This window comes from Camellia sinensis, chromosome 1, assembly GCF_055761805.1.
Source record: "Camellia sinensis isolate YWXY chromosome 1, ASM5576180v1, whole genome shotgun sequence".
NCBI classification, from domain to species: domain Eukaryota; kingdom Viridiplantae; phylum Streptophyta; class Magnoliopsida; order Ericales; family Theaceae; genus Camellia; species Camellia sinensis.
In genome coordinates this window covers 75,959,831-75,979,821 of record NC_138961.1, presented here as the reverse complement: position 1 = coordinate 75,979,821, position 19,991 = coordinate 75,959,831, and the positions used below count along the sequence as shown (strand labels likewise).

Genomic DNA, 19,991 nt, shown 5'->3' with positions numbered 1-19,991 from the left:
AATTTTTCCTATATCTAAATCATAACAACTTATTTTCCCAATACTTTAAAAAATAATAAAAATTATTTTGCAAAAAAATAAAAATATTTTGAAAAAAATTTTTTCAAAAAAATATAAAATAAAGAATAATTATAATGAACAAAATAAAAAATATTTTTTTGAATTTTTTTAATAGAATTTTGAAAAGAGTTTTTGAATTGAGTTTTGAATTATGTTTTTAGTTATGAGTTTTGAAAATAGTTTTTGAATTGAGTTTTGAGTTATGTGTTTAGTTATGATGTAACGTCCCGAAATAAATGCAATAAATCATCCAAGACGATAAGTAAATAATAATATGAATCAGAGTATGATGTTCTTTTATTACAGGAGATTCGATTGTACAAAAGGGTGATTCATGCAATATACATCCATAAATAATATATCATGGATCTACAGCATGTGTTACGAAACAATAAAAATGAAATAAAAGCTAAACAGATAATAATATGCTCTAAAGGCTTATATCTTTCCAAGTCAAGGCTTGGGTACATCAAAAGTAAGTCTTAAGCCCAATACAAATAAAACACTAGACTTGTACGAGAGTGCATACAAAAGAACAAAACTGAGCCTTCAGCTCCATAGTCTTACCAAGCTAAGTCCTTGGTGGAGGCATGTCACCAGCACTTGAAAATAGTTTCCCCAAATAGGGTAAGTCAAAACCAAGTAGAAATAATTTAACACAATATATGAATCTTAACAAAGATATAAGGGTGAAATGCATGTATAATGCCCATGTCAAAATAGTTTACATTTCTTTCTCAAAATCACCATGCTTAATTTATATCATAATTCTGAAATCATGTCCTTTACCATAAGAAACAAGGAGGAATTCTCAAACTGGTACAACCTTTCGTGGATATTTCATCCACAGAAAACCGTCAAACAGTACCCATGTAAATGTAGCCTATACAAGCGCTACTATTGCCATTTTACGGATATTTTGTCCGCAGGAATTGGTACCCCTGTATACGTGCGTTTTCAGGACTTTCATCCTAAATACACAGGCCAACTTAGTTTGGTGATACACACATCTTTTCAACTTTCACCCATTTTTCTCAAAATCGCATAAATTTGCAATATATTAAATGAGCAACAATATTCAATGCACATGGATGATAAATTAGTTTCAATTCACCTAATCCTCATGCAATTTCTACAACAATCATAGATATCCTCCACCAATAGCCAAAAATAGATATTTCTAAACAGATGTAAAATTTCCAATACAGATAACTTTCCAAATTTCAAGGTGAGTGATAATACATATCAAACTCTACCATCTATATCAATATCCATCTAATTTCACGTTTCCAATATTAATTTCATTTATTTATCCTAAATAAATATTTGAGACATTTAGAGCAAAACTCCTCTTTCTTCCAAAATCCATTTCCAAGTATGAAATCAATACTTTAGTCACTATTCATCCTCATTTCCACTCACATAACCATTTTTCATACATCCATTTGAAAACTCCTCTTTTGATTTTAAATCAAAATCCTAGGTTTATTTCAAATCCTCCAATATCACAATATTATTTTATAAAAACAAATAGCTAAGTTAAAAATCATGAAAGAGTGCAGAGAATCCCTATCTCAAAACTAGAAGACCAAAGAGAGAGTGAAAAAACCTTAAGGAAGTCGAAATCCAACTATATTCGGATGAAAATGAAGCCCTAGGTGAGCTCTACCCTTTTTACAAAGAGAGTAGGGTGGAGAAATAGGTAGATCTTGGTGTATTTGTAGAGAGAGTAAGTTCTAGAGAGAGGAGCTCTAGATTTAGGGTTTTGAAATGTTTTAGAGAGAGAGAGAGAGAGATTAAAAAGTGATGTAAAAAGTAACTTTTACGAACTGATATACGCACAGTCCGCTTGAGTGCAAGAAGTGACGCTTGAGCGTCCAGACACAAAAATAATTACCATTTCGAGCTCAAGAAGTGATGCTCGAGCGCCAAGACACAATAAAAAAGGGCGTCGCTGCTCGAGCGCAGTAAGTGACGTTCGAGCATAGAATACACACTTCCAGTAATTTTACAAACAAATGCTTACCGGTTGAGCGCAGGAATAACTGCTCGAGCGCAGAATACACTCTCCCAGTAATTTTGTAGACTTGCAAAAGCACTAAGAGTTCGCAAAGGACGCTTGAGTGCAAGAAGTGCCGCTCAAACATAGAGGCAAAATTCTTGGCAACAACGTTAACCTGTTCCAAACACAACCAATACATCCCAATAACCAAACTCAAGGAGGGAAAAGAAGAATAATACAAGAACAACAATACAGAACCATGAAACTTGAGTCTAGAACACCAAATGTGTCGAGTCTAAACCAAAATCGCTATATATGATTTGAGGGTGGAGTTGTGTTTGAGTTTAAAATATTTTAAAAAATAAAATATTTAAAAAATAAAATTAAATATTTAAAATTAAAAAAAAAATTAAAAAATATTTAATAGAAAAATCATACATTTAAAATAAAAATAATAAAATTTTCTGAAACTTATTTAAATATTTTAAAAACATAAATTCAAAAAATTTTAAAATACAATTCAAAATTCAAAAACTCAAAACTCAAAATATAATTCAAAACTCTTTTCAAAACTTAAAACTTTTTTCAAAATTCATAATCAAACAAATTTTCTCTTTTCAATACTCAACTCGCAACTTCACACTTAAATTCTAACTCCATACTCAAATCATGATTCTAAAATTAAACCAAACGGAATCTTGGCTATCCAAATCATCAACTAAACCCACACCTTAATAATACTACCAACTTAAATTTAACTATTTAAAGATTATTCATAATTATCATTTTATAATTTAGATTTATTCTATATATAAATCTCACACTATACAATCACTTATCTAGAAAAATCTGGGTGGATAAGTCTGAGTTTCCAAACTTATTGTAATTGATTAGGCAAATAACATATTAGTGTTTGAAAAAAAAAAAAAGAAAAAAAAAGAGTAAATTACACTTATCTCCTCTAATGTTTACCATAATTGCAGATACCTTGCATGTGATTTAAAAAATTACACTAACTTTCCTTACTTTTGAAAATAATAATAAGATTTCCCCTTTTGTTAGAAGCATGTTACAAAAGTAACTAGAAAGAGAGACATTAGCCGCAATAAACACATAAATGCTCAAAATACCCTTCACATCACTTATAAAATAATACACACCATTGTAACCATTTCTCTCCAATTTTTCAGTACCTGTAAACTTTCTCTCTCTCTCTCTCTCTCTCTCTCTCTCTCTACTAGTTTTTTGTATTTTTTTTTGTGAACTATATATATTTTTTATTTTTTGAATTGTATCAGCTTGCTTGGTTGTGTTTTTTCAAAAGCACTTTTCAGAAAATTCTACTTTCTTATTTTTCATTTTTTTTTGTTTTTACTGAATTTTTTTAATATTTTAAGCATTTTTTTTTACTTTTTAGACATACCTAACATAAATATACCTAAAAAGTAAAAAATTTGTGAAAAAAACCTTTTAAAAATTCACAAAATACCAAAAATACAAAAAAATACGAGAATTCAGTACATTTTTTATATTTTTATGTATTTATTAAAATTTTAAAATATTTTTTCACAATTTTTTTTTTTACTTTTTAGATACATCTAAGTAAGGTGCATCTAAAAAAGTTAAAAAAATGTTTAAAATTTTAAAAATATTCATTAAAAATAAAAAAACACGAAAACCAAAAAACTGAGTTTTCAGAAAACTTAATTCAAAAAACTCAAACCAAACACACTTTTTTTTTTTTTTTTTTTTTTTTAATGTCCATGCACGATATGTCATCCTCAAACAATGGAACCAACATATTGAAATATAGAAACAAAACATGTGTTTGTGGTCATAAGGCAGCTATCAAGGTGACAAGATCTGAAAGAAACAAAGGAAAGTTGTATTATGTTTGTTCAAAAGGAAAATGCAAATTCTGGAATTGGTGCAAACCTGTTAACTCAACTGGTGAAGCTACTGATACTCTTGAAAGACCATTATCTTAAGGAAAAAATTTCAAAGATGTGCATACAAGAGTTCAAGTACTTGAAGACAACCAAGGATATATGAAGCTACTGATAATCATAAGTTTGGTCATAAGTTTGTTTGCCATGTTTGTTGTTACTATGAAGTAACCTACTCATCATATGTAAAGTTTGTTTTATTTAAATGTAATGCAAGTATATCCAACTATGACAAACTTGTGCTAGTTTTTGTTGAATGAAATATATAAAGCTTGTCTATTTAAGTTTAAGACAACAAGTTTGTGCTAGTTTTTGTGGAATGAAAGCATGACAAATCCCAAAATATGAGTCCCAAATATGTGTGCTTCATACATACATAAACAAGTTCAAAGATCAATACTTCATAGTTAGTTCATAGTTACTTCATAGTTACATCCCCCAAAAATTTGTATAAATGCTTCATAGTTGCATCCCAAAAAAAGAAGCAATCAATGCCTCACAATTAAACAAAACAGTGCCCATGTCTTTATATCTTCATACACAAAAGTATGATCAAGATCGCAACAACAAAAAACAAAAGTGGGTGCATCATCCTATAGTTCAGTTAAGCACTATGCACGATCTGTTCTGTACCTATTCATTGTCCAACATATGTACCCAAAAACCATCATTAAGTAGTCAAGTTATCTGGAAAAAAAAAACAAAAAACAAAAAAAACAAAACAAAAACAAAAAGAACTTAGTTTTGAACCCTTACCATCTAAATAAAATATGAAGTGAACAAAATCCAAACTAACTTTATGTTCTTGTGACTTATGTCACACACTGAGTAGGCATTGAAGGGCTCATTCTTGGAATCTCTTGAGTTGCAAACCAAAGTTAGTGCATAAATTCCAAACCAAAATTAGTACATAAATACACAAGTCATAAATAAAAATGCATAGGCAAAGAAAACTAAAGATGCTTAGATGTGTATTCTTGCTCCTACCCCTACCCTGCCCTTGCCAGAGTTGCCTTTACCAGATGAAGTACCTATCTCAGCTAAAATGCCTCTTCTAGATGAAGTATCCTTTCTAGATGAAGTTCTACCTCTACCTCTACCTCTCCCAGGTGAAGTGCCTCCTCTCGCAGATGAAGAACCCATGCCTCTAGTACTTGTTCCATCCTTGACTGGACCAATTTGACATGTCCTCTTATTGTGCCCAAATTCCTTTCACCAACTGCATTTCAAAGTATGAGACCACTTGGCCTGACTTGTGTCTGCTGGAGGCTCATTCCTACTAATCTTTTGAGAGGTAGTGGCTATAAAGGCTCATCATCTATCAGTGTCCACATAGTTTGGCCTAATATTAGATATATAATCCCACCATTGGTCATCAAATAGTTTTGCTTTGAGAAATAGAGGCAAACAAAATCTTCCATATTCATTCTGCTATGTGAGATAGCAACCAAAGCATGTATGGATGGAATCCTAAAGATCTCCCACTCTCTACATACACAGCTCATCCTACCTAGATGCACAATGTGTCTTACTCCTCGTTGTCCCTAATCTCATACTCATGATTTGCTGCATACTCTACTTTGCACTTTCTTGACTCATATAAGTTCTTATCAAGCCTTTTTTTAATGTTCAAAGTTACATTGGACTGCCATTGCAATGCTTTTTGATACCTTATTTGAAACTTGCCCAATAAGTTACATCTTATGCTCTCTAACATTGTTAGAACTGTAAATTTCTTCCTCAAGATCACTCTAGGAAATTTAGCCCTAAAGTTGTTGTTAAACAAATACATACAACATATTCTATATCTAACCTCTGGTAGAATTTCACTAACAATTTTGTCAAGACCTTTTTGTTCATCAGACATGATGATCCAAAGCCTAGTGGACAATGCATCACTAAGTATTGTTCTTAAATGTTCTCAGACAAATGTCCAACTCTCCTTACATTCATACTTCACTACTCCTAATGCTAGTGAAAACAACCCATTATTCTCATCTAGAGCAACTGCTGAAATTAGCACTCCACCATAAGGATCCTTCAAGTGACAACCATCCACCCCTATGAACGGTCTATGTCATAACCCAAACCCGCTCCCATAGGTTTAGCATCATGACCGACCAGTAAACCTAAGATTACCGAAGGCCTCTTAAATAGATACAATCACAATAGTTCCACACACTTCACTAATCATTAATTATCTCAATTTCCCAACTATTCCCATAATCTGATTTCATGTATAAACCATATAACTTTCGTGGCTCCCATCAAAGATTCTAATTACGTGTGATTCCATAATCCCACAAATCAATATACTTGTACTTACCAATATTCTAGTCAAGATTCTGATTTTTTTTTTTTTACCATAACATCAAAGTTCCATAATAACAACACTTATTAATTCTTAATCTCATATTTAGCCTATTAAACAAATACATATATATTTTCTGAATGCATAACATATCACTTACTTACTAGATGCATGTAACTTAAATACATGCTAGACATTCAATGTATGAGATATTAACTCGTGCTCTAATATTACTCTGTCATTACCCAAACCCACCCCTATAGGTTTAGCATCGTGACCGGCCAGTAATCCCAATATTACCAAAGGCCTCTTAAACAGATACATAATATTAGAGGCTAGCGGAAGCAAAATACAAACATATATCGTCCATTAAGCTGTGGAGACTCACATGAGACAAAAAATATTTAAAATTTTTATATACATATATTATCACATCATTCATGCGTCATCATATATACAGAATAAACAAAAACTTAAATTTTAATCACAGTCTTGACCACTTGGCATATCCGAAACCTCCATGGGAGGCATATAGGTTGGTTGACAAGAATAGATTCCAGGCAAACCCCTCTAAGCCTGGTCACACACTTGCTCACCTACATACATAAATAATACAGTGAGTTGGAGCCCAACGAATAATAACTACGTAAAGAGGTTATGAATGATGTCCTTATTGTAATTAAAATCAATCAATTTCAACAATAAATCAGTTCTCAAATTAGAATCATAAACTTATCAGATTCATACTGAAATCAAAGTAGTCATACGTGGTACATCAAATATTAGAACAATACAGTAGGTCATGAAGACCGAACAATCATAATTGATGGCCATTAGTACAGTAACTAGAAGTTCCAAGAATTTGAACTAACAGAGATCTCTATAACAGTAACAGTAAACAGTAGCAGTAATAGATGCTATGGATACCACGGATACAGTTCATAAAATAGGACAATCATTCAATCAGTCAGAAAGTATCATTTTAGAAACATAACATTTTATAATTCAGAAAATACGTATAATTCAAACATATCTTTACAAGGTTGTTACTCACACATAGCTCCAGAGACAGATCAAACGGACCGTAGCGCATGACCTACACAACACATAACAGAAACACGTTGAAACATAATATCACTTCCTTAATCAAACTTAATTTCTCTTCTCATTTTCTATCTAAGTAATCCGAAATTCTACTACGCTTATTCTTTCTTACTCAAAGAAACCGAGTTCTCATTTCACATATTATTCCATTACTAGATCTTTCTTTTCCAAATAGACAGGTTTCTTACTTGGCTTCTTAATTAATTATTACTAAATCAATAACTTATTCTTTAACCAACTAATTTATGTTGATTAATAGCTTATTAATCTTCATTTCAAAGCTTAAGCTCATGCATGACTCAATTTTAAACATGTAATTTTATTAATGAACATGAACCCATGACTAATTTTCAATTTCTAATACAAACCTCTTTGATTTGGCAAACTCAAATTATAATTTATTTCTTAATTGTCCAAATTTAGATTTAATTCATTTTCTTCATATCAAACCCAATTTCAAAATCATAAATTCTAAAACATTAATTAAACTTCCAAAACTCTTGAAAATTTGCACATGCAATTGAAAGTCAATTTCATGTAAGACAAATAAATTCAAACCCAAAATGGTTAATTTTCAAATTAACTTCTATAATTTTGAATCTAATTCAATTTCTTCACCCTTTTACTAATTTCTTTTAATTTACATGAAATTAATTTCTAACTTTTTTCTATTTTCCTTTAAATCGTGAAATTGAAGTTATATGACTCTTCAGAAAGTATTTGCATTTATGAAATTAAGATTAAAACTAACTAATTTTCTATATTCAAAATCAAATCATAATTTAATTCTTGATTTGCTCTAATTTAATTATCATCTTTTTAAATTAACCCTCAATTTCAAATTTATATGTTTAATTCATGTATAGAAGATTTATAATCTTTAGGAGAACATTCATCTATAAGGAATTTGGAGATTAATTGATTTAAAACATACTCTCCCTGAAACTTTCTTGAAACTCATCTCAACTCTGAGTTTCTTCAAATAATCCTCTCAAAATCCACCTCGAATCAATTTTTGTCTAGATTATTTAAATAATACTAGAAAGAGAATGGAATTTCTTACCTTAAGATGATTTTTTCACAATTTTTAACTTGAATCTTGGTGTTCTTCAAAACCCCCTTCTTCTCTTCTTCTTCCTTTCTTCTTGAACTCTCTCTCTTTCTCTCCCGTACAGTTTTCTTCAGCCCAGCACACTTACATCTCCTTTTTTTTTTTTAATTTCATTTCTTCCTTTTTCTTTTTTTTTTAATCAAAGATTCTAGAATGCTCTCATTCTTTCTATATATTTTATATTTAATTGGATATAATAGATTAATTGCCAATGACTCATAATTAGTCTTAATTAATTATGTTTAGTCTCAAATCAAATTACTTTAAATTAATTCTTAATTTAATCATTCTTAATTTATACTGATTTCACTTAGTCCTAATTAATTATGATTACCACACAACTTAATTAACCCAATTAAGACTTAACTTAATCATTCCGAATTTACGAATCTGAATCAGATTTTTAATCAAACCCCCAAAAGGCTCTAAATATCAAATTAGACTTATTGCCATAATCAATTTTGGTTTTTCAAATCATTAAGGCCTTCAATTCAAACTCAAAATTTCTGTTAATAAATTACATACTCAAATTGGACACTTCATAAGTAAATTTAATTCATAATAATCATAATTCTCAATCCTCATGACTTAATTAACTCCAATTCAGGCCCAATTAATCAAATCTCAATTTTTACAAAATTGAATCGAATATTTAATTAAACTCCCATATGGCCCAATACTTGAAATTAAACCGATTCAACTCATCAACTTCACATTCTTAAGCCATTTAGGCTTTCAATTTCTAATTCCAAAATAAATCCTTAATCAAATCACAAACGAATCAATCTCCATAATTTTAAACCTCAATAGAATCATATACGAATCAGTCTTCACAATTTTTATAAATCCCAGATTAAATTAGAATAATCTCCTTAATTAATTAAATACTAATTATTATACGTGGTGGGGTCGTCATAGTCTACATCCATTGATAAACCTTATTTTCATTGCCTCAAATGAAATGAATATGTCAACAGAAACATATAATTTATACGTACAATTATCTTATACATCCTAAGATCATACATTTGACTTAATAAAACTTGACAAAACTAAGCTTAACCAAAAGCAAAAGCTTAGGCCTCAACACAGAGACACATCTTTGGGTGGCTTGGCAGAATAGTTGACTCCAAAGCAAACTCTAATGCTGAACTTTCAGATGCTCACCTACATACATAAGGAAAGAGGGTGAGCTAGAAGCCTAATAAGTAATATCAATGTAAAGGGTTAACGAATGAGTTCCAGATTTATAAAAATAAATAAATAAATAAACACTCATCATAAACATTGTTCATAAATATGAAATATGTAAACTTCATAAACCCTTTTATAATTACACACATTACGTCGTTCAGAGGCATACTATTCAGAAACTTATCAAACCTTTCAAAGATTATCAGGTGATGGGATAATTCCCAATAGCATTAAACATATTTAAACTTGAGAGAATGACCTCTGGTCTATTATTTAGCAGAACAACCTCTAGTCCAATACATAGCGGAACGACCTCTAGTCTAATTCATGGTAGAACAACCTCTGGTCCAATATATATTTAATAGTTGTACAAAGCAATCTCTGGTCCAACTCATTGCAGAATGACCTCTGGTCCAATATATATAACAGCTGTATAGAATGACCTCTAATCCAACTTATAAAAGATAAGATAGAACGACCTCAGGTCCAACATATTATTCACAAAGAATTCATTTAAGGATGTCACAATAAATTATCAAATGGAAAACACATTTATTCATAACAAAACATAATTTTAGAAAACATAACAGTTCATAACATTTCAAATTAAACACTTAAGAACATAATTTTGAAAAAGCTTATCATATCATATCTTAGCGTTTCAAAAAATACTTGTATCAGAACACTTACCATATTGGAACATTTCATAACGACATAGATTTCATAAAACTTCTCATGTTATAGCATTGTCTAATCATTTATACCAAAAAACCTTTACAAAGACATTATTCACCGTAGGTTTGACTCGAATATTACTCCTCCGATGTCCAACCTACACATAGCACACAAACATACACATCAAAACATTATATTATTCTCTTGATCGAATCTTACTTCTCTTAATCTTTCTTCTCAAATAAACCGAATTCATACTTTGATTTTTTTACTAATTAACATATGTTGGCTCTTAGCTTATTAATCCTAAATGAGCCATAATCATGCCTAGGAATGCTCAGAAAGAGACGAGGACGAAAATAAGAACAACGTGCAATTTCCCAAAACATGTTGAAATAAGTCTGATTGCTCGAGCGGACCTTTAGTTGCTCGAGGGAACTATCCTGTTTGCGGAAATACTAGATGTTTGCTATGTGCACTCAAGCAGTGACTATACCGCTTGAGCGGTCTGTAAAATTCTGGGCTTTGAAATGAAGCAAAAATGGCATCAAACATGTTAATGTAAATTGTGTAAATGTAAATTACCACTACCACCCACTCCACCTACCATCTCCACTACCACCCACTCCACCTACCACTTCCACTACACTACACCTACTACCACATTTTCTTCTATATATAGGAGTTGTAATACATAACAACACAAATCAATCAATAATAATACATCAATTTATTTTACATGGTATCAGAGCAAGGTTAACAACTAGTCATTCTGCTTCACCGGCGGGCGGCAGTCTCGCCTTGGCCGCCCGCCGGACCTCTACACCTACCTTCACTCAGCAGCCGCAGAAGCCCCACATCCGCCACCGTAAAACACCCTCATCAGTTTAATCATCAACCTCTTGATCAGCCGTCTGATTATTCATATACACAGAAAATATCCTCTCATTTTCTTTGGTTACCTCCGGTAGAAACTCGCAAAAGTGAAGCCTAGCCAGGTACCAGAACCCAGAAAACGGTGAAGATCCAAGTCAAATTGTACTGCAAGTTTTTATCTGGGTCCTTTCCCATGGTTCGAGCCGTAGTGTACACAGTCGCCGGAGCAGTGAAATTCGGTGTCTCGTTAGTGTACCGAATTGGGACCTCAAGGTGAGGCACCACACCAACGGCACCGTATATGTACGGGTCATCTTGATTCCACGTCCGGTACATGCCAGTATCGTCATTCACAGACACGTCGTTGCCACCAACGTTTAACCGGTACAGAGTTTCAAGAGCAGTGTTGTTATCGAAATAGGCAGATTGTTGAATGTAGACAGATTGTTGATTGCCAAGAAAAGGGATACGATCGCCTTTTATGTAGAAATTGTTGGGAATCGAAACGACTTCGATGCCATTGATAAAGGCGTATGAGTTGGGAGATGGGTTGAATGTTATGTCGAGCATTTCTTTGAAGCAAAATACATACACTCATGCACTGATCTCTTCCCTCTCACTACACACGGCAGCACACACACATAGAGACACCACACATGCAAACCCATCTATCTCTCTCTCTCTCGGCTTAGGGAGAGAAAGGTGAGAGAAAGGGGGAAGAGAGACCCAACACACACCCAGATACATGCATACACACATACACGGGTTATCTTTCTCTCTCTCTCTCTCTCTCTCTAGTTGCTTAATTGGGATGTAGTGGTGTGGTGCTTCTTTTTCTTTTATTATTAAACACTTAGTTGGTGAGCCACTTTCACACCCATGTTTCCCACTACCCACATACCCACCGCATTTTTTTTTTATAATATTTTCACCTTTTCGTTTTGTTTTTATTTTTTATTTATTTTTTTATTTTTTCCTCAACCCACCTGGGCATGTCTCATCCAGGTGCTTCTTTTATTTTCTTTTCTTATCTCTCTTTTTGAACTTTACAACACAGCACCAGCACATTAGTTTTTCATAATCAACACACCCACAAATATATTTTGATTCCCTTCCAAACCAAACACTCTCCATTTTTTTTCCAAAAAAAAAAAAAAAAAAAAAAAAAAAAAAAAAAAAAAAAAACAAACAAACAAACGCCGAAGACGAACTGCACACCAAACTCATTTTATTCATGTCGGGGCTCACCCCGATCACCATTTTACACCAAAAAAAAAAAAAAAAAAAAAAAACCCACACACAACAACCTCATCCACAGTGGGATTTTCCCTTCTCTACTCTGTCGCCGGTCTCTTCTTTTTACCTCCGTCCTGGGCGGTCCTTGACGGTGTTGCCTCCGTGTTTTCCACGCCGTCGAGCACGTTCACTCCCCCATACTCCTCCACTGCAGCATATGGCGGACCTCCAAATCGGAACATCACGGTGGCCTTCCGCTTCAGCTCCTTGTTTTCCGTCTTTAGCACACTTATCTCTGCTCGCGCATCCTTATACATGCGTTGGAGCAGAGCCAGCTGGGCGTTTAATTGCTGCACCTCATTTGTCCTACTCTGCAGCCGGTGCGACAAGTTTGTGACTGCCGTCATGGACTCCACACATGCCTTCAAAGTATACTGATTCGCCTCCACATCCGTTTGCACTGCCATTTTTTGCTCCACCGACTGCATCGGAAAGTTCAACGGAGCAAACCCAGTGGTGTTTGGTTGAGGTTCACGGGACACCGCATCCGTTATCTCTCTTGTTGACTCGTTGAGGTCGGGAAAGAGAGTCAGCAGACCACGGGACGACGAAGCCATCTCTCGCAACAGAGTGTTACAGACTATCTCTCTCAGCACAACGAAGCGTTTTTCAGAAGTTTTTCTTCGCAAGTTGTTTGTCTTCTGCCTCGGCCTCAGGCTCCGTCTTGGTTAAATAGCCGAGGCAGCCACGCGCATCGCGCGCCTCTTGAGGCCAGACAAACGGGCACGCCAGCCAAGGCACTCACGTGCCTCGCCATCATATCTGGCACGCCTTTTGATGCATCGGGCACGCCTTTTGATGGCACGCCTTTTGATAGATTGGGCACACCTTTTGAGGACACGACTTTTGAGGGCTCGATATCTACATTCATGTATATCTTTTGGGCAGCCTATATACACACTCATACAGTGTCTTCTACACCGGTCAGCTTTATCAATCCCTTTTTCAACCTCAAATAGGTTTCTATCTTCACACCTATTTGAGTTTGAGGGGGGGTTATACACAGTATCATGTTCAAGCCACCTCATGGCGCACTCCCTAAGTCGCCCCCTTGGTGCACCACCACAACTTGCTACAACGGTCTGACATGACCCCGTAAACTGTCCCGACATTGATTCCGGTCAGCTTCTACAACGGTCTGACATGACCCCGTAAACTGTCTTCTACAACGGTCCGACATGACCCCATAAACTGTCCCGACATTGATTCCGGTCAGCTGCTACAACGGTCCGACATGACCCCATAAACTGTCTTCTCCAAAGGTCTGACACGACCACACAGTGTCTGCTACAACGGTCCGACATGACCCCGTAAACTGTCTGCTACAACGGTCCGACATGACCCCGTAAACTGTCTTCTACAACGGTCCGACATGACCCCGTAAACTGTCCTGCTACAACGGTCCGACATGACCCCGTAAACTGTCTTCTACAACGGTCTGACACGACCACACAGTGTCTGCTACAACGGTCCGACATGACCCCGTAAACTGTCTGCTACAACGGTCCGACACGATCATACTGTGTCTCCTACAACGGTTTGACACGACCATACCGTGTCTCCTATCCTGTTTTATTTTATTTATCAGTTTATTTTTTCTGTTTTGTTACTCTCTCCAACCTCAAGTTGGCTAGTGCCTATCCTCCTTGAGTTTGAGGGGGGCTATTAATGTAAATTGTGTAAATGTAAATTACCACTACCACCCACTCCACCTACCATCTCCACTACCACCCACTCCACCTACCACTTCCACTACACTACACCTACTACCACATTTTCTTCTATATATAGGAGTTGTAATACATAACAACACAAATCAATCAATAATAATACATCAATTTATTTTACAAACACATTTTCAAAACTTGGGTTCATGCATGGCTTACTCAAAAACATGAAAATACTTTGAAAAACATAATTTCATGATCTTTTATAAACCATTTTCCCAAAACTTCATCAATTTTCCAAAACTTGAATTAAAATCCCATACATGCAAAGATTTCCAAACTCTTTCTCTTTGAAGAACAAAACATGAGATTAAACATGTAATTCTATTAATTTTCTGAAATCTTTTGCAACATTATGCAATATAAAAGCTTTCATGCATCAAACTTCAAAATCCAAAACAAAATCATGAAATTCTAATTAATCTTCATCAATCATGGCTCTAACTTAGATTCTTATTTCAAACCCAATTTCTTACATAATTCATGAGATTAGTTTAATAACTCTTTCAATTCATGACGCATAAAGGGTTTCTACATAATTTAGGCTTAGAATCCTTACCTAGAACTTTAATCTACAGAAATTAGAGATGATTATTAGTTAGTCTTCCTTTTTCTTCTTCAATTTCTAGCACATATCTTGAATTCATTCACTTCTCTCTCAAGAACTTGGACTTTGTGTGTGTGTGTGTGTGTAGAGTTCTTTTAGCACATAACAAAATGAACATATTGGCTTGTACCCTTAAAGCCATCAAAATACACACACACACACACATACTCCCTCAAGCCTCCAGCACCGCTTAACATACACACACACTCAAAAATAGTTATAGCACATCACACTTAGTTGGGAATAGATTTGCACTAATTATGTATTCTCGTAATTAAATCACACTTAAACTTAATTCATCATGATTAGTACATAACTTACTTGGTCAAATTAATTGCAATTAAGGCCCAATTAAACATATTTAATTTTATTATTCTGAATCAGATTTTTTAAGTAAATGGCAATATCGTTCTACACATTAAACTGATTCAATTAATCATATTAATTATGATTTCTCAAATGATTAAAACTTTCAATTTCTGATAAGAAACTAGATTACAACCAATAAATTACAAAAGCGAGTAAAATTCAAAATAATCATAAACCCACATGACTTATTTAATTCCAATTGGGCTTATTTTAACCATAACAAGTTTTTACTAAACTAAATCAAATATTCAATTAAACTTCCATATGGTTCAATACATAAAAGTAAACTAACTAAGTTCATCAATTATATTTCCTTAAGGCATTTAGGCTCTCAATTTAAACTGATTAAATTCTTCAATCTAACGCATATTACACATACTCAAATTAGGCACATGATATGCTAATAAATTCCATAATCAAATCTTCACTATGCAAATTAATATCCAAAATCACATAATTAAATAATTATGAATAATGTGTATGATGTGGTTATTACAATCTCTCCCCCTTAGAAAGTTTGGTTCTCCAAACTTATGGCACTTACATCGGAAGCAAATCATATACCGTTATCAAAAGCTATTGTACTCAATGAAACATTAATAACAAACTCAAATTCTTGGACTTTCAATTCCATTGACAATAATAATCTTGGCATTCATTCCTATGTAATTCAGAAGCCTTTATTAACAACCTTAAATAAATTGAAAAACTATTCAATTATTTCCAAAGAAAGGTCATTTTGTCCCGGAGGTCAAAATCTTTTCGCTTAGGCATATGAGTAATGTTTACACAATGTGTATAGTTTCCTCAAAATTACATCATATTAGTTCATGTCCAAAGGCACTGAGTCATATACATACGATGTAGTATCTCCAAATAAAGTTTCACATGTCAATCTATGACAATAATTTTTGGACTGCATAGAAATATTATTACATATTGATGGTCTCAATTTCATATAGGCATCTTGTTCACAAAATAGAAAAACTAATTCGGAAAAGAAGCACATCAGATCCATAACAAAAGCATTCCTTGTAGAAATTCATAGAATCTTTGAACAGATAACGGGCTGCATCCCAATAGCTTCTGACAGACATACAGATCAGAGCAAAACTTAACATATTTCCAATTTAACCATTATTCATATGTGAAAGTTACTATGTTTTCTGATAGACAATCCATTTAGATTCATAGCTTGAGTAAATAAAAATAGTCCTCTTCTGATGTTCTTAAGGAATACTAATGAAGATTTGATTCTAATAAATTGGGTCATTCTTATTTAATTCACACAGGCATGAGTCTACTAAAGTGGAGTACAACTCTCCTCTTATTCAAACATATTTCCAAAAGCATATGAATTAATCAGATTGAACAATCTCGACAAAACCAAAACAAAAGCAAAACCCTCACTTATTATTCCGCATCAAACAATTTTTTTAAGTCTTGCTCACATTTTTCTAATTCTAACAATTTTGGGTCAGTTCCCAATTGTGTAAGCTAATGAATTCTAATTTCTCAATAATTGAATAAGACAAATGCAAATACAACAAATCCTAACTCAAGACTTCTTGCATATACTAAACATTTTCTCATTGACATCTTCATTAAGTACTAACCTTCAATCTAATTGAGTGACTTGTGACACCTTTGATTTTTGGACAATCTTTCACTCGATGCCTCATTTCTCCACATATAAAACACGCTCCCATATGTCGATGACACAATTGCCTATGAGGCTTAAGACACGTTGGATATGTTGAGGGTAGGTTTACTTTTTTTACGACCTTGCTTAGGATTGCTTGCCTCCTACTACAAAATTCTCAAACATATTCTTTGGTCCCTTTGTTGATTTCACATTTAACTCTATCTTTCGATCTTACAGTTTGTCATGACATGATTGCATAGCTTTCATCATATTTTCTAGCACTTTTTCTACTTTATCTAATCGCTCTGACAAAGATTCAATGTCCACTTCATTCGTACCTTTCACCATCCTTTCCTAAAGACACAAGACAAAGGTTAGTAACACTTGGATAAATATTGACTAACTTAGAACATAGCATCATATATAATCAACCATAAGACATACAATCACACAAGGACATTGGTAAGGTAACCTATTCATTCCCACAAAATTTGCCTAGAATTTTTGATTCAAAGCCACGCTGACCGAACATGCTTCCAGTCGGACTTTTCAAGGTTATTCAACAAATGATCATGTCTCTAAGGTTCGACTTTCCACACAATAGGTCCCTCACCAAATCAACATAACATCTTACATATAAAACAATTATATTATTTCACAACACCACAAGTCCACACTATGACAACCCCGTTTTATATTATGCTTTTAATTCCATAATTGTACATGTGCTTATATGCTAAGTGTGTGTATTTGAGTGATAAATATTTTTTTGACTTTATATTTGTTGATCGTAGGAAAATCTGTTAAGAATTCTACTTTGATCTAAAAATTGAAGGCCTTAATGGCGTCAGAAACCGAAATTGGTTAATTTGTTATGATCAACATGATTTTTAGAGCCTAATGAAAACTTTGATTAAAATTTGATTATGTTCAAAAATATTAGGTTTTAATTAATTAAACTTAAAAGTAATTATTCCCTTAATCCTTGATTAGGGTTAATTAAGCCAATTAGTATATATATGGGTTATAATTAAGGAGATGAGCTCAATACTTCATTCTGGCTAAAATTTTACAAGTTAGAGAGAGAGAGAGAGAGAGAGAGAGAGAGAGAGAGGCTCAAACTTGGAGAATTTTGCTTGTAGCTTGTGGAATTGTGAGAAGTAACTCAAGAATTAGCTTGTGGAGGTGTAATTGAAAAACTTAGGCAAGAGTTTGAACCATAATTCAAGAGTTTAAATCATCAAATATGTGAATTCAAAGAGATTATATGTTTAAAAGAAAGAATTGAGCCAGAATTGTTACAATCAAAGTCAATTTATACATACATGCATAATTTGATACAGTTTCATATGTTTGACCATGATTCATGTCATCTATGTTGAGTTTTGAAGCTATCTTTTACATGCACTCATGAATTATGAAGTTTTAGAGCTTAATTCCATGATTTACAAGATTTTGAAAAAAAATTACATGTTTTTGTAAACTTTGGAAAAGAATTAAAGTTTAATCATACATGCATAATCATTTGAGTTTGAATCCATGAACTTTGCCCATGAGGGTTGAGAATTGATCTTGTATCCATGTTTATAGAAGAGTTTTAAGTATTTGAGAAGTGGTTTACAATCCATGCAAGAGTTTGTGTTTGGATTGCAAGGTTTGAAGCTCGACTCTGTTCTGAAAATTCCATAATTCTACCTCACCGCTCGAGTGAACAATTCGTCGCTTGAGCACATATTGCATGCATTTAGTATTTTTGCAGACAATTGCAGTTACCTTGAGCAACCAAGTCACTGCTCGAACAACTGCCTTTTATTTTGCAGCTTGGCTCAAGCGAACATCGAGCCTAGATTCGGACCATCCAATACTTTTGCAAACCATGTAGTCTGCTCGAGCGACCAATGTTGCACTTGAGCGAAGTGCTCTGTTTTAGTAAAGTTTAAAAAGATATATTCTGGTCAAATGTGCCTTCTTATTCCATTCTAAACGTTCTTAGGCATGAATTAAACATCCTAAATGAATTAAAGAGACAGAATGAAGCCTAGGAGAATTGAATAAATTAAAGAACAATCCAATTTAGACAATGTGATCAACGTGTGTGTGTGTTATGATTGTGTAGGATCGTTCGCAAGGACGAATCAACAAACAAACCACACTAAGTAATAACTTAGTAAAGGTATTTTCTTAATATTTTCTATATATCCTACTGTGGTAAACTTGCTAAAATTGTGAATTTGCAAAAGTGAATAACTTTCTATCTGTCTAATCATTGTGATATCTCTAAATGTGATCGATGTGACACGAATGTGCATGATGGGCCTAAGGTCGTTATGTATATCTGAATTGGACCCAAGGTCATTTTGTACATTTGATATGATGGACGCAAGGTCGTTCTGAACATCTGACAAGTCTGATTATCTATTATGAGTTGACTGAATAGTTATTATACAGCTGCAAATGACTGGACCCGAGGTTGTTTTGTTATGATATGATCAATTCCATTCTGTACATCTGATGAACCTAAGGTCGTTCTGTTGTCTGTTGGACCAAAGGTCATTATGTTATGAATTGCTTATGACGTAGAAATATTTACAAGATCTCATTCACAAAACACCTTTACTGTAATGTTATTCATTGGGCATTAGCTCACTCTGTATTTATATGTATGTAAGTGAGTAGCGGGATTTCCAAACCCAGCCTTAGTGAACTTGTAAAGCAAACCAAGTTTTGTGAAGTCTGTTATGAGCGCCTTACAATCGAGGCTTTTGTTTCTTTGATCTTTTAATTTTTTGTTTCTTTCTTTTGTTTGTCATACTCGATCGTTTCTGTATATAAGTTTTGGTTTTGTACGACAATGATGTTTCGAAAGATCTTAACCATTTGAAATCTTATTATGTCTGTATGAGTGTGGGTTATTAATATATGAGAAGTTCTGTTTATGCCATTTATGCACAGCTCACTGGATAAAATTTTATAATTATGCTTCCACTTCTAGCCCTATATAATTAAATATGATTAGATTTCTGTTTGAGGCTATTGGTGATCTCATGATTACTGGTCAGTTATGATCT

General features: G+C 33.5%; 1 long non-coding RNA gene across 2 annotated transcripts; it reads right to left on the bottom strand.

The window, feature by feature from the left end:
• Nucleotides 1–4,320: 4,320 nt before the first annotated feature.
• LOC114308981 (uncharacterized) lies at nucleotides 4,321–8,663 on the bottom strand. 2 transcript variants are annotated; one of them, XR_003645645.2, is made up of 4 exons: nucleotides 8,487–8,663; nucleotides 7,374–7,415; nucleotides 4,765–6,915; nucleotides 4,321–4,641 (listed from the first exon to the last, which is right to left on the bottom strand). It is a non-coding gene; the product is annotated as an uncharacterized LOC114308981 (long non-coding RNA). The 2 variants fall into 2 exon arrangements; XR_014336443.1 differs by having other exon boundaries at nucleotides 4,321–4,695; nucleotides 4,805–6,915.
• Between the last annotated feature and the right edge of the window lie 11,328 nt (nucleotides 8,664–19,991).